At 44.1% G+C, this 16,893-nt stretch overlaps 1 protein-coding gene across 1 annotated transcript in view; it reads right to left on the bottom strand.

The window, feature by feature from the left end:
- LOC132387028 (gastrula zinc finger protein XlCGF57.1-like) overlaps positions 1 to 8,997 on the bottom strand; it is a 26,804-nt gene extending 17,807 nt beyond the window's left edge. Inside the window, exons 1-2 of the mRNA XM_059959396.1 lie at positions 8,849 to 8,997; positions 6,983 to 7,129 (exon numbers count right to left, since the gene is read on the bottom strand). The gene's annotated coding sequence lies outside the window, so the exon portion shown is untranslated. The remainder of the gene's footprint in view (positions 1 to 6,982; positions 7,130 to 8,848) is intronic.
- Positions 8,998 to 16,893: the final 7,896 nt, after the last annotated feature.

Genomic DNA, 16,893 nt, shown 5'->3' with positions numbered 1-16,893 from the left:
TTATAATCTTTTTTCCCTTTCCTAATTAGGCCCTTTGATCTCCTCTGCTGGTCTCTGAATTTCTCCCAGTCCTCAGGAATGCCACTTTTTCTGGCTATTTTACTACCCCTAATTTCCCTTGTCAGCCACGGGTGCACTACCTTCCCTGGTTTATTCTTTTGCCAAACTGGGATGAACACTTGTTGTAGTTCATCCATGCAATCTTTAAATGCTTGCCATTGCATATCCACAATCAACCCTTTAAGTATCATTTGCCAGTCTATCTTTGCTAATTCACGTCTCATACCTTCAAAGTTACCCTTCTTTAAGTTCAGAACCTTTGTTTCTGAATTAACTATGTCACTCTCCATCTTAATGAAGAATTCCACCATACTATGGTCACTCTTACCCAAGGGGCCTCGCACGACAAGATTGCTAATTAACCCTTCCTCATTGCTCAATACCCAATCTAGAATGGCCGGCTCTCTAGTTGGTTCCTCGACATGTTGGTGCCGAAAACCATCCCACACACATTCCAAGAAATCCTCTTCCTCAGCACCCTTACCAATTCAGTTCACCCAATCTATATGTAGATTAAAGCCACCCATTACAACTGCTGTTCCTTTATTTTACGCATCTCTAATTTCCTGTTTGATGCCATCCCCAACCTCACTAGTACTGTTAGGTGGCCTGTAAACTAATCCCACCTGCGTTTTATGCCCCTTAGTGTTATGCAGCTCTACCCATATCGATTTCACATCCTCCAGGCTAATGTCCTTCCTTTCTATTGCGTTAATCTCCTCTCTAACCAGCAACGCTACCCCACCCCCTTTTCTTTCCTGTCTGTCGCTTCTGCATATTGAATATCCCTGGATGTTGAGCTCCCATCCTTGGTCACCCTGGAGCCATGTCTCTGTGATCCCAACTATATCATATACATTAATAAGTATCTGCACATTCAATTCATCCACCTTGTTACAAATGCTCCTCGCATTGACACACAAAACCTTCAGGCTTGTTTTTACAACACTCTTAGCCCTTATACAATTATGTTGAAAAGTAGCCCATTTGATTTTTGCCCTGGACTTGCCTGCCTGCCACTTTTACTTTTCACCTTACAACTTTTTGCTTCTACTTTCATTTTGCACCCCTGTCTCTCTGCAGTTGTTCACATCCCCCTGCCACATTAGTTTAAACCCTCCTGAACAGCATTAGCAAACGCTCCCCCTAGGACTTGGAGGAGGGACAGCCCTCAGTGATTCCTGTGTATGCTCCCTGGAAGCCTCAAGAAATGATAATGATCATGAATCAGGCCCCAGATAGAAAAGAAAAACCAGCACAGTTTGCTCAGTGTGTCCACAGTACTATGCATATGTTTAATGCGACTCGGCAAGATTTATTCAGTCTCTGCTGCATGATTCTCTCAGCTGATAAAGGGCAGAAATGGAAGGCAGAATTGAGATACCAAACCTATCAGGAGTTACATGCAGGAAACCATAATGAGAATGAACAGACCGACCAGATCATTCAAGCCTTGGAAAGGGCTCTCCAGCAACCTGTAAACATCACTAAAGTACCTGGATGCAAACCTAACCCTGGGGAATCGGGACCAGACTATTGGGAGTGATTTGTGGCCTGCTACGGCACCTTCGTAGGAGACCAAGCCTTTAATGATGGGAATCTGTCCCCCCAGTTCAATGCCCTACTGCTCCAATGCTGACCAACTGAGTTAGCCAACATCATTAAAACAAATAATTTGGATTGGCTTGACAATGACCGAAATCAAACATGACGAGCTTTGACATATTACTGAGACCTGACTTTTGAACCTCGATCAACACCGAAGGGAACTAATACTAAAGGTGAATATTTTCAGTGGGAAGAAGGATGCGAACGGGCTACATCTGGGGATCAGAAATGGGAATAAAAACCTACCAAGGGACAGGTGGGGACAACAACTCGTTTAGAAATGGACAAGCAAGGATGCTTCCTACCGTGAGTACCACCCCTCAGGAAGAGCCCAGTGTAATATTGACAGGTGCTGGAATTTCAATTCCGTTTATGATTGATATGGGGCAAACACAACCACTCTCAAACAGGAAACAGTTTCGGAAAAGGGATTCCAGCTATCAGACGCTACAATCACTCTGTCTGGGTTCAGAGGCACGGAACGTACGTATTCACGTACCCAGCCATTGCAGGTGGAATTCCAGGGGAACCAGCGTGAGGTTTCAGTTACTGTCACCACCAGACGGGGGTTTAATCTTGCAGGGAGAGACTTGTTCTGTCCTTCGGAAGTTGAGATTCTATGCTCGGACAAGGATATCATGTTGGAACTGTGAACAACTGATAGCTTCCTCTGATCACCCAGTGGTGGGCACTTTATCTGGACTCCAGTGTATTTGAACCCCTTCTGCCAGTGGCCAGCTCTCATGTGACTCTGTGTTATGACCCTTCGTGGTGCTCAACTGAGGAAAGCCAATATTATGCACCCCGAGGGACAGAAATTCCCAGTCATGGTGATTGGAGAGGATAAAGGAAGAGACCGTACTGCATTTCTGGCCAAAGTTCCAGATTTCTTTTGGCGACAGACAGGACTGGTGGTTCCCAATACCACCGTTAGGGTTTGCCCTGGGTTCAAGCCAAAGAGCCTAGAGTCCATTGCCTACACCTTGCTGAAACAAGCCTCCAGCACCGAGGGAGACTGGCAAGACTTGGCTGTGGTCCAACTCCGATACTGGAAGGTGAAGGCGGGACATCTGGTGAGACACACTTTTAATATTGACCGATCCCAAGACGCTATACCCCATCTCTGAGCAAATTCAGGCCATGAAGTCGGTCGCACCAACTGTCCCCCTGTCCAGATCACTGTGAAAGAAGGACAGACTCTCCCATCCATTCCACAATACCCCGTCTAGCCCATCCGGATCACAGTGAAAGGACATACTCTCCCATCCATTTCACAATACCCCCTCTAGCCCGTCCGGATCACAGTGAAAGGACAGACTCTCCCATCCATTCCACAATACCCCCTCTGGCCCGTCTGGATCACTGTGAAAGGACAGACTCTCCCATCCATTCCACAATACCCCCTCTAGCCCGTCCGGATCACAGTGAAAGGACAGACTCTCCTATCCATTCCACAATACCCCCTCTAGCCCGAATCAATTTTATGAGGATGGAAGCTCTTTTGTGGATCCAGCAGGGAAACGATGCGATAGTGACGGACAGTGAAGTAATTGAACAGGCCTCTTTTGAAGCAGCTGTCTCCGCGCAGAAGGCTGAGCTGTTTGCTCTGACTCGTGCTCTGTTGCTGGGGCAACAGACGAAAGTGGGAACGTTTACACAGATTCCCGTTATGCATTTGGGATTGTACATGACTACAGGGCTCTCTGGGAACATGGGGATTCCTGACTTCCTCTGGCCACCCCATTAGTAATGCCACCTTTGTAAACAACTTACTCACCGCTCTACAGCTACCTCGAGTTTTGGCTATTACGAAATGTGCGGCCCACACACGCATGTCCGACTGTGTCACTAAACACAATGCTCTAGCAGATCAAACAGTGAAAAGTGCGGCACAATCCTCAGTAGTTGCAGCCTCCTCGGGTTCCCGTCAAGCAACCCTCCATGACTAAAGCAGAACGGGTTTGCCAGACATGTGGGAGGTAAATAATTTTCAGGGGGACGCCTCTGAGGAAGAGCGCAAACTGTGGTCCCAAATGGGGTGCCAGAAAGACCCTGACCTAGCTTTTTGGATTACCCCAGCGGGACAGGTTTGTGTTCCTACACAGTTTTTACCAATATTGGCTGATTATATACATGATTTACCACCCCTGGGAAAGGAGGGAATGGTTGGTAGCCTGCACCATGCACACCGGGTACGAGTCCCTTGACAGGTGGACGTTTTTCTGTCTACAATTTGATTTTATTGAATTACCAATGGCCCACACTTTGTGGTGAAAATATACGAAGGGGTATGTAACGAATTAGCTATCAAGCAACAATTCCACTGTGTACACCACCCACGGGCCGCTGGCAGAGTGGAAAGAGCCAACAGCATTCTGAAGAGTAAACTGGCCAGACTAACGGTGGAGGCTGGACTCACTTGGTCGAAGTTCCTACCGTTAGCCCTATTCCACGTGGGTTACCCCATAGGGGAAAGCAGGGTTGTCACCAGTTTAAAACATCTATGAACGGCCCATGAGGATATCCTGGGGACCAAGACCTTGTGCACCATTGTTCCCAGAAAGCCTACCAGCAAAATTAGATATTGGAAGAGATGCGGAAATAAATATGCCAACTAACCAAAATTTTCCAAGCGTTACATTCACAGGTATGACAGGCTTACAAGGAAGAGAACTACCCAGCAGAGAGGAGTGACTATCCCACCATAGAACCTGGGAATTTATCCTGATCAGGAACTGGGATTGAGGGAAACTCAGACCTCGCTGGAGAGGACCATATGAAGTGTTACTGACCACTCCGACACTGTGAAACTGAAGGGGCAATACATTGAACAGACTGCAAAGATGTTACTGAAGGAACTGAGTAGAAGGACTCTCTCGGATTAAAGGAAATTGTATTGATTGATAGCGGAGAGTGATGAACCTCTAGGTTTCTTGCCGTGGATTGTCATTTTAAGAGATAGTGCCTGAGTGACATCAGTCGCCAGCTTTCTGGGGAAGAGAGGGGGGGAGAGAGTGGGGGGAGAGAGAGAGAGCACGAACGCGCGCTGGAACTATTTGACCACACATCGTGTTTACACTTCCCAGTTTGTTTCATTGAAGCAAGGATTATTCATCCTTGTCACTTTGTTTGATCCATTGGAGTGGATCTGTTGGTTTGGGAGTATCCTGTGAGGACCACTTGTGCTAGCCCTTGCCTGGGTGTGGTAATTCACTTGAAGAGGTACCCTTGTGACCAATCACTGTTGGTGATAATTCGTATAATCCAAATGGGAATGTTGTTGGAGTATCTCATGGCTACCACTTTTGTTAACCCTTAGCAGGATTCGGGTGTGTTCTGTGGTAAACACTTGTGAGAAGGGATATTCTGTGCAAATCCCTGTCAGTAATACTTTGTGTGTTGGATCTAAATTGGGAGTACCTTGCGGAATCTAGCTGTGCGTTAACCCTTGCTTGGGTGGTCATTCCCTTTGAAGACTTATCCCTGTGAAAAGCTAATTTTGGTGATATTTTGTATGTGGATTTAGAGCAACGATGGATAAGACCTACAGCGACTGTTATCCTGTTTTACCACAGTGGAATTTGTGGAATTCAGTGTAGTTGCCTTCTCTCGACATTCACCTTGGATTAAAAATATCTCTCTCGTCATTTATTCCATGGCTTAACTGAACTTTTATACTTCACCATCTCAAGACTTTGAGCTTGGTATTCCCTGAGCTCATTGGTTTGGGAGTTATATTTACACATATGTGTACTCATAACACCTTTAACTTTAGATTATTTTGCTTAAGTTGTTATACAAGTAGATACTAATAAAGACAGCGCTTTTAACATCAAAACTAGACTCCAGGTGTTGTCTATAGCTGCTGGTTCATTTAAACCATTACGGGTGCGTAACAGTGGTGTTTGTGTTTATGTCTTTGAGAGGGCTCACCCCAGCATCCAGTTAAGATTTTCCTGTCTCTGTCACACTTATGCCAAATGGGTAGAACTAGGGGCCCTGACAGACACAGTGTTTTGACAGATGTATCTCAGGCCCCCACCAAACAGAACTTTCTACACTGGGAAACATGCTTCCTGGCCATAACTGCAGGTGCCCAGCAGAGGAGAGGAATAACTGAGACTGAGCGATCTTTGATGATAGTTTTTCTCTCCTATGGAGTAGCCGGGAATTCGCAAGAGATAATCAATTTGGCTACAGCACTTGAGGAGCTGGCCACAACACTGCAGGGGCCCTGACAGAAACACAGGCCCAAGTAACAGAAATACCCACTGAAATGATTGCAATCTGGCAAACAGTCGTATAGAATCGTACAACTTTAGATTTTATCAAGCTGAGAAGGGGAAACCTGTGCTATTATTGACACAGAATGCTGCACCTCTATCCCTGATGTGTCTAATAACACTACATCTCTCTCCGAGCACACTGCCTAGGAGACTGACAGCATCAAGAAAGTAGGGCAGGATTTACACGGGTTCACGGAAGGGTCGAAATGGTGATCTTCGAAGGCCTGTTTGTAATATGTGGGGCATGATATTGCATTATGTCCAAATAGTTGTACATCTCATTGTTATAGTTATTGTTGTATGCTGTTTTTCCCACTGAGAAGTCAAAGCTGTACTTGGTTGCTTACTCTGTAAAAAATTACTGTTTTGTTGCTCATGTAATGATCAAAAAGGAGGGAATAATGAAGTATGGTTTAACACTTCGTTAAAAAATTGCAGCCTGTTTTTCTGAAAGAAACTGCTGATGATCAACAGATGTACTAAGCCATGCTGAGCCATATTTCTTCTTGAGGGTAGCGAGCTAGGGTTTCAGGACTCTCATCACCTTGTGTGATCATGCACAGAGATAGGACAGTTTCAGTCTGTTCTGTGTGTGTAAGCCATTATGACTATTTTGTAATTTGTCTTTAGGGGCTCCAGCCTGTCATGTAGTAAATAACTTTGGTTCCAGCCTGTCTAGTGTGGGGAGTATCTGGATGGATATATCTGTGGTGAAGGGGAATTGCTAGTCAGTTAGTGGATAGGGTGGGAACAATAATTGACTGTTCCTGTTTGAGTGACTAACTGAGTAGGTACTTGAAATAAAGAGTTTGTACTATTACAGTCTCTGAGAGACTCTCTCCGGATTCGATTTGGGAGTGGTTTTAAAGGGCTGGGCTGCTGGAAGAACAGTACCAGACCTGGACTAATTGCAACTGGGTCTGACAGAGGCATAACTGGTTCTTCAGTCTCACTCCAGCTGTTTCCTACCTTCCCTTGTACAGGTATGTAATGTCTAAAGGACCAGTGTTTGAGTGAATGAGACTCACCAAACTTTCTCCTGACTGAATCACTGGAATCTCCGAGTCAGATGGGTCCTCTCCAGTTGATGCTCTCAATCCTGGGGCTGGTTCACTTGTTGCTGTTCCCTTGTCTTCAGTCGTGGGTTTTCTTCCAATAAATCTCTCACTGCAGGTCTAACGTTAACATGAAAGATAATGAAGCACATTAACAATAAAAAGCAGAACCAAACATTTCTGCTTAATGTTACTAAGAACAAAACTCACTGAAATTTAAACGTTGAAGGCAGATATAATGATCTCAGTGAAGAATCTTTTATTGTCCCTCACATGACACAAAAGAATATGGGATAAAAAGGAGCCATCATTCAGTCATGGTAAGACATAAGGTACAGAATTAGGTGATTTGATCCATCTGGTCTGTCCCACCATTTAACCATGGCTGATTTTTATTCCAACACCATATTCCTGCCTTCCTCCTGTAACCCTGAAGCTACTTAGCAATCATGAATATATTAATCTCTGTCATAAATATACCCAAATCGCAGCCTCAACCAACCTCTGTGGAAACAAATTCCACACTTCGGACACCTAATGGCAAAAAAAAAAATTGCAACTGAATTTTAACGAGAAGCATCTTTATTCTGAGACTGTGCTGTCAGATCACAGACTCTCCGTCTAATGGAAACATCCTCTCCATGTCCACTGTATCCAGGCTGCTCAGCATTCGGTAGGTTTACTTAACCAAAGCTCGCCTCCACAAACCCCACCGTCCCTCTGAACTCCATTGAGCACAGGTCCAGAACCATCAAATGCTCCTCATGCATAAAGCCGATCATTCCTGAGATTATTCATGTGAACCTCATTAGCAACAACTGTACTGAACACATTTCCAGCAATAACAGACAAACTGGTTCCAGGATAATTGACAGGGAAAAGTTGTGCTTTCTTTACTGTTCTACTATCACAGATCGAGTCATTTCCATTTCCAGGTTAAATGTAATAAAAAGAAAGTGGAATTACCAGAAACACTCAGCAGGTAAGGAACAGCTGCGGGGAGGGGAACAAACTTTACAATTCAGGTTAATGACGTTTCGTCAGAATGACTTCAAACATTTAGTTTTTAGTGCAACTTGAGATTCTGCCTGATTTCCACCGAGTGACAAACTGGTGACAGTGAGGGGTCCCCTCACACAGTTTGAACACCAGACTCACGGGTCTATTTCTACTGTTGTAAACACGGAAAAGCCGGTCCAGAGACGTCAGAACACACCGCAGCTGCTGAATTAATTATACAAAAATGACAAAGATAGAAGAAACAACAAGCACTTTGTTATATATACTTTGATCCTCACCAAATTTTTATCAACACACTATAGAGAATTTCCCATCCGGACACTTCACGCTTTGCATGGTAACTGCGAGGATCTGCACAGTCCTTTGGATCCAGATCAGTCCTCGGTAAAGCAGGCAGTGAAATCAAAGATTCCCACAACCTGGGACGTTCTCCTTTCTCACCCAGCACAGTCCGGGAGAAGACACAACAGCCAGAAAGCTCCAGGACAAATGCGAGGAGCCTCTGGAAGCGGGGCGAGTTCGGGAAGTTAATGGGACTCGGTGGGCAAAATCACACCACGTGACCTTGCATCACAAAGCGGAGGGCGGGGCGAATCTGCGGCACACAGTCTCACGTGACCTGTCGGCGGGACTTCTATTTAAATTCTGCAGAAACAGACAGCCTGGGCTCCTGGTTTGGATCGTTCAATGCAGATTAAGTGGAGTTGACACATTTCTGACGAGCCCAGATAGTTGGGAAACAAATGAATTCCTGGCCCTCAGTTCGGGGCTCACGGCCAACATCGGATCTCCCCGCTCGGGATCGGTCACAATACTCACCGATGGGAAAGTGATATCTTCGGCCCGCAGACAGTGATCCCGACGGAAGAGACGAAAGTCTTTCCCGATCACACAGCCGACCTACTTCAACTCTGAGCGGAGAGGATAACACCGTCCACCCGGAGACTGTGAACATGCGCGAAGAGATTGTTACATCATCGGGAGGCGGGGCCTCGGAAACAGACGCGCAGATGCTGCCCATCTGCGGTTAAATGGGAGGGGCAAACGGGATCACGTGTCAGGATTGGTGACACCTCCCCCCCTCCCCCCCCCCCCCCGCCAGGCAGAGACTCCAGCTACTCATTAGTCTGTGGAAAGAAGCGAACTTGCCGCTCACATCTCCTCTCACCTTAAATGTATTAGACATTTCAACCCCCAGGAAAAATATATCGTCTGTCCACTCGATCTATTCCTCTCGTAATCTTATAAACGTCAATCCAGTCTCACCCCAGCCTGCGCCGCTCTGGAGAAAACAACACGTTTGTCCAGCCTCTCGTTATAGCTCATGCCCTCTAATCCAGGCAGTGTCCTGGTAAACCTCTTCTGCGCCCAGTCCAAAGCCACGACATCCTTCCGAGAATGGGGGAGACCAGAACTGTATGAAACACTCCAGATGTGGTCTAACTAGTTTTATAAAACTGTGTTATGAGCTGCAACGTTTTAGAAACGAACCAGCAGCAATAGAGTTCACAGCGGAGTCTGGTTTTGATGTTAAAACCATTCTCTTTATTAGTGTATAGTAACTTAATGAAATAAAGGAAAGTTGACAGTGTTAAGTGTATATATGTGTAAATATAATTCCCAGACTATCGAGCCTGAGGGGACAAAGCTTAGATTCCTGAGATGGTAAAGTAGGAATGTTCAGTAATACACGGAATGGTGGGACAGAGATATTTGTGATCCAGGGTGAAACGTAGAGAAAAGGGCATTACTTCAAAATAATCGCCGTCGAAGTTCTTATCCGTTGAATCCGTCCACATACGAGTTATCAGCGAAAGTGACCTGTCACAGGAATACCGTTTTCCAGGGGTTGCCACACAACATGCCCAGGCAAGGGTTAACACAAGATATTCCACAATCCACTCCTATGGATTATACGAAGTGACAGCCACAGACGTTCGTTGTGGTTCCGTGTACCGATGATCAACCCACTCTTGTGGGCATAGGAGAGTTCCAATCCTCAGCTGCGACTAACTGAAGCGATCAGCTTTTCCAGTCTCTTTCTCTCTCTCTCTCTCTTTAGACTGGCCGACTGCCTATCTGCAGATCGCGCTCTCTCTCTCTCTCTCTCTCTCTCTCTTATGGTTCAGTCCACAGTCAGCGCTGTCAGCCTGTGACTGACATCATAGTCCCGCCTCCTTGGGGTCTGAGATCCCTCTGATCATCGACACTGTTCAGGGTTTTGCATTTAACAGTGTACTGTCGCATACATTCGACCTACCGAGCTGCCAAGATGATCATCACTAATCAAATCTCACTGAGATTTCTCAGGTCCTGTTGAATTTATTGACAAGTGCACCAATACGGGAAGGTACAGGTACAGAGAAACATTGACTTATGGCAGCATCACAGGCAAATACATTCAGATAACACACGGAACATAAGTTATACGATTCTCTGTCAGTAACAATCTGTAAATATGTTTTAAGTCATTAGCGATGTATAAAATACATTGTGTCATGACAAATATTAAAATGTGCATTTTGTCTCAATAACAGACATGGAAATGTTGAATTTGGTCCCTGTCTCCATTCCTCCTGTAATCCACAACCAGCTCCTTTGTTTTTGTCACAATGAGGGAGAGGTTGTTTTCCTGACACCACTGTGTCGGGGTGATGACTTCTTCTCTGTCGGCTGCCTCATTATTATTTGAGATTAGGCCAGTCAGTGTAGTGCCGTCAGCAAATTTAGTTAGCAGATTGGAGCTGTGGGTGGCGACACAACTCATGGTTGCACAGAGTAAAGGAGGGAGGAAGAAGACAACCCTGTGGGGTATGTGTGCTGAGGGTCAGAGAGAGAGGTGAGAGAGCCCACACTTACCACCTGCCGGCTATCTGACAGGAAATCCAGGATCCAGCTACACAAGGCAGGGTGAAGGCCGAGGTCTCTGAGCTTCTTGTCGATACTTCACGCCTTGGTATGGCTACTGCTCTGCCCATGACTGCAAGGAACTGCAGAGAACTTTGGAGAGCAGTGAACATCAGAGAAACAAGCCTCCACTCCATGGACTCTCCCTACACTCCCCCTCCCTCGGAAAAGCTGGCCACGTACTCAAAGACCCTCACAACCTGGACATCCTCGCTGCAAATCCGCTCCCACATCGGGGAAGAGATACAAAAGCCTTAAAGCGCGAACCACCAGGCTCAAGGACGGTTTCCTGTCTGTGGTTATAAGCCAAATGAATGATAAAATGGACTCGGCCTCACAATGTAACTCGACGTGACCCTGCACCATATGTCTATCTGTACTGCACTTTCTCTGCAGCTATAATGCTTTGTTACATTGTTGTCTTGTCATTTTCATTTTTCATTTTTAGAATTTTTTTTACTAGTACATAATCTTCTACAGCTACAGAATGAAACAAGACTTCAATAGATTAATATGTATATAATTAATAAAGTTGAAGGAAAAAACTAATCGTAAAATATAAAAATGGAAAATATATATAGGAAAAGGAAGGAAATAAAGAACCCCATCTAACTAGGGGTGAACCCACTAACAACAAAAAAGGGAAAAACCCATTAGGAATCAACCCCCCGGAGCAAAACGTTTAACCATCATCTAAATATAAAAATAGAATCATCAACCGCCATTTCATATTTATAATAAAATAAAATTGGAAGGAAACCATATAGCATATTACAAATTAAATGATAATATTTGGCAAAGAACTCTATCTTCTCTCAAAATCGAATCGAGGATCAAAAGTTCTCCTTTTTTTTTTCAAACTAAGACATAAGATTCCTTGAGAAAACCATTCAATTAATGCAAGGGAAGAAGTATCTTTGTATCTTAATAAAATAGCTCTTCTTGTCAATAGTGTAACAAATGCAATTACATGTTGATCTGAAGATGAAATACCCTGAATATGATGTGGAACTATACCAAATAGAACAGTCAACCAAATTCTTTTTCAGAGCTTTAGATCTTGTTGGAAATAAAGACTTCCAAAACGATTTTAATGATGAACATGCCAGAACATATGTGACAAAGTAGCTACTTCAGTTATATATATATCACAGCATTTGTCTATACTAGGAAATATTTTAGATAGTCTCTCCTTTGTTAAATAATAACGGTGAACAATTTTAAATTGAATTAAACAATGGAATATAGAAGAACAATTTCCGTTTTTCAAAACTCGAAGCCAATCTTCATTAACAAAGATCATATGAAGTTCTCTCTCCCAATCTTGTTTAATCTTTAGTGATATGTTCTCATTTGTAACAAAAATAAGTTATACATTCTGCCAATGGAAACTTTCTCTAAGGGATTCAATTTCAAAATGGTATCTAACAAATCAGATTCTTGTAAATATGGAAACTTAGGTAAGCATTGTTGTAAAAAATGTCGAAACTGAACATATTCCAAAAAATGTGTATGAGCGAGAGAAATTTTGTCAATTAGCCCTTCAAAGGTCATCAATCGACCATCACAAAATAAATCTCTAAAAGAATGGATCCCTTTATTGTTCCATAGGAGAAAAATGGGGTCAGTTGTTGAAGGTTTAAATGAAAAGTTTCGATATAAAAAACTAGACAACTAAATTGTTTCAAATTTAAAAAAATTACGAAACTGAACCCAAATCCGTAGGAATAGTTTAATAACCGGGTAAAGATTTAAATTTGGAATTTTGGAGAGCTGTAAAGGTAATGGAGCTGCTAATATTGAAGTTAAATGAAATTGTTTAACAGCTTTTAATTCCAAATCAACCCATAATGATTTTTGTTTCTTATCAAGCCAATATAACCAAAAACATAAATGTCTAATATTCACAGCCCAATAATACAGTCTTAAATTAGGAAGTGCAAGTCCACCATCTTGTTTAGATCTTTGTAAATGATACTTATTAATTCTTGGTCTCTTATTGTTCCAAATAAAGGAAGAAATAAGAGAGTCAATTTGATCGAAAAAAAAATTAGTTAAAATGATAGGTATACCAAACAAGGCAGTAAGGGGATTTGGGTCAAATTGGACCCAAAAAAGTTGTGAAAAGGTATGGAATACTTCCCGCCAAATCTTTTCAATTGTAGGGCCAAACCAAATGATATGAATTAAAGAGGCATCAGCAGAGTTGCATTTATTACAAAGTGGAGAAACATTCGGATAAAAACTGGAGAGCTTCTGTTCAGAATCGTAAGCTCTATGAACCACTTTAAATTGTAGAAGAGAATGACGAGCACAGAAAGATGATTTATTAACCCGTTTAAGAATTTTATTCCATCTATCATCAGAAATCTGACAATTTACGTCATCCACCCAAGCTCTTTTTATTTTATCAAAGAAGTCTTGTCTAGACTCAATCAACAAGTTATAGATACCGGTAATAGAACCATTTACAAAGGTGTCCTGGTAAACCTCTTCTGCGCCCTCTCCAAAGCCCCGACATCCTTCCGAGAATGGGGGCGGCCAGAACTGTATGAAACACTCCAGATGTGGTCTAACTAGTTTTATAAAACTGTGTTACGAACTGTGACGTTGTAGAAACGAACCACCAGCAATAGAGTTCACGCTGCAGTCTGGTTTTGATGTTAAACCCATTCTCTTTATTAGTATCTACTTATAACATAGTAATTTAACGAAATAAAGCAAAGTTAGCAGTGTTATAGATGTGTAAATATAACTCCCAGACTATCGAGCCTGAGGGAACAAAGCTTGAGTCTTGAGATGGTAAAGTAGGAAAGTTCAGTAATCCACGGAATAAATGATGGGAGAGAGATATTTGTAATCCAGGGTGAAACGTAGAGAAAAGGCGGTTACTTCAAAATAACCGTCGACGAAGTTCTTATCCGTTGAATCCGTCCATACGAGTTATCAGCGAAAGTGACCTGTCACAGGAATACCTTCTTCCAGAGGTTGCCACACAACATGCCCAGGCAAGGGTTAACACAAGATATTCCACAATCCACTCCTATGGATTATACGAAGTGACAGCCACACACATTCGTTGTGTTTCCGTGTACCGATGATCAACCCACTCTTGCGGGCAGAGGAGAGTTCCAAACCTCAGCTGCGACTAACTGAAGCGATCAGCTTTTCCAGTCTCTCTCTCTCTCTCTTTAGACTGGCCGACTGCCTGGCTGCAGATCTCTCTCTCTCTCTCTCTCTCTCTCTCTCTCTCTCTCTCTCTCTCTCTCGCTCTCTCTCTCTCTCTCTCTCTCTCTCTCTCTCTCTCTCTCTCTCTCTCTCTCTTTAGACTGGCCGACTGCCTGTCTGCAGATCGCTCTCTCTCTCTCTCTCTTATGGTTCAGTCCTCAGTCAGCGCTGTCAGCCTGTGACTGACGTCATAGTCCCGCCTCCTCACGCCGGCGCTCTTAAAGAAACAGTCACAGTACGACCGCAGGCTCGGAAGAGGCGCAACACAACTTCCCGACTTCTGAACTCAATGCTTCAACTAATACAGACAACCATGCCATTTGCCTTCTTAACCACCCGATCAATCTGTGCAGTCTCTTTCAGGGAGCGATGCACTTGGAGTCTAAGATCCCTCTGATCATCAACACTGTTCAGGGTTTTGCATTTAACAGTGTACTGTCGCATACATTCGACCTACCGAGCTGCCAAGATGATCATCACTAATCAAATCTCACTGAGATTTCTCAGGTTCTGTTGAATTTATTGCCAAGTGCACACGTACGGGAAGGTACAGGAACAGAGAAACACTGACTTGTGGCAGCATCACAGGCAAGTATATTCAGATAACACACGGAACACGAATTATACGATTCTCTGTCAGTAACAATCTATAAACATGTTTTACGTCATTAACAATATTTAAAATACATTGTGTCATGATCAATATTAAAATGTGCATTTTGTGTCAATAACAGACTTGGAAATGTTGAGTTTGGTCCCTGTCTCCATTCCTCCTGTAATCCACAACCAGCTCCTTTGTTTTTGTCACAATGAGGGAGAGGTTGTTTTCTTGACACCACTGTGTCGGGGTGATGACTTCTTCTCTGTCGGCTGCCTCGTTATTATTTGTGATTCGGCCAATCAATGTAGTGCCGTCAGCAAATTTAATTAGCAGATTGGAACCCGGCACTGCAGCCCCACAGTGCACTATGTACTGATTGCAAAGCTACGAAATTGCATGTGAATAGCCTCCCCTCCCTCAACTCCACTCTTTCTGCGTCACCAGCAGACTGGGACATCTCACATCTCGCTGCCTCCGCCAGGACATTAAACTGTGAACAACTGTGGTCACGGACTGATCTCTGGGGAACTCCAAACGCTACCTCCTTCCAGTCTGAAAACGACCCACTCATCCAGACACACACTTCCGGCAGTTTATCGATCTCCAACGAAAAAGCCGAATCACCTACTCCTGGTGTTCAATACCATTGCTGACTCTGAGTTTACCACCGTCAAATGCCGGGAGGGACATAATAATCAGAAAGTCTCTAGTCACAGCCGTGTAAATAAAATGTGATCTCAGTCAGTGTGTGGCGCATGCTCAGAATGCGAAGGAGACAGACAGACTGAGCCAAGTCACAGACTGATGAAGGGGAGGAATGATCCATTTTGATACAGAGAGAGAAGCAGAGAGTTTGATATTTTTCCTGATGCCGGAACTGTGGCCAGTTAGATTATGAAGTCTTGTCCCCCCAAGTTGTTTTGAGTTGTGACAGTGTTTTTCTCAGAAGACACCATGGAAACTAAATAATCTGAGTGGGAATGTTGTCCTTCACCCACCGACGTGCTTTGTAAGCTTTTAGCCGTGTAGGAAAGTCAAAGGATTTGAGTCTGGGAATCACAAACACAACAGCACGATAGTTCCGCTGTATCTGTCAGTTCACCAGCGCTTGAATGCCGGCGATCCTTGAATGTGGAGGCGGAGATGCTGGAGAAGTCAGCGCCCCACTCGCGACAAGGAGAGCCCGAACACGTGACCATGTCCGTGATCTGATTGGATACATCGCCTTGACGTTCAGAGCACTGTGACGTCATTCACCGGCTTTCATTTTGGAAGGGATTCAGTCGGGCATCGCAGATACACTAAAAGCTTCACTCTGGGAAGCGGCCGTTCACCTGCTCCGTGTGTGCGAAGAGACTCATTCAGTTAATCCACCTTGTGATGCTCCGGTGAGTTCACAATAAATAGAGGCCACTTTTGTTTCCGGAGTGAGCAAAGAGTTTCACTCAATCATCCCAGCTGCTGCAATACCAGCAACTTCACATCAGGGTGGAAGTTCAAATCAGCTCCGTGTTAAATGTTTAACCATCACGGTGACTGAAGGCAGCTGCAGGTTCATGAGGGACTGTCACTGTCAGATTCTGCAGTTCTTGCGGCTGCTCATCGCACCCAGGACTGAACCCTGGTCACTGAGCATTGGAGGAGTCGGTTCTGCTGATGTTAGCCTTAAACTAGACTGGTGTTTAATATTGTGGATCTGTGAATGATAAATCAGTTCTGTATCAAATCCCGTGTCTCGCTTGAGAGGTCCACTCAGCCCAGCTGGTCCCTGCCCATGTTTCTGTTCCATATCAGTATATGAAAATCTACCCCTGCCGCTCCCCTCTCACTCTCCCTGAGATGACAGGTTGCAACTAGTCACCACTCCGTGGGATAGGAGATTTCCCTTGACTGTCATAGAATCACAGAAATCTACAACATATTATCGATACTTTGGCCCACAATGTTGTACCGACCATGTAACTTACTCTAGAAATTGCTTAAAATTACCCTACCGCATAGCCATCTATTTTCCTAAGCTCCATGTACCTATCCAAGAGTCTCTTAACAGACCCTTTTGTATCCGCCTCTACCACCGTCGCTGGCAGTGCATTCCACACTCACACCACTCTTTGCTTAAAAAACTTAG

This window comes from Hypanus sabinus, unplaced genomic scaffold (assembly GCF_030144855.1).
Source record: "Hypanus sabinus isolate sHypSab1 unplaced genomic scaffold, sHypSab1.hap1 scaffold_149, whole genome shotgun sequence".
NCBI lineage: Eukaryota > Metazoa > Chordata > Chondrichthyes > Myliobatiformes > Dasyatidae > Hypanus > Hypanus sabinus.
This window is presented reverse-complemented; position numbering and strand designations above follow the sequence as displayed.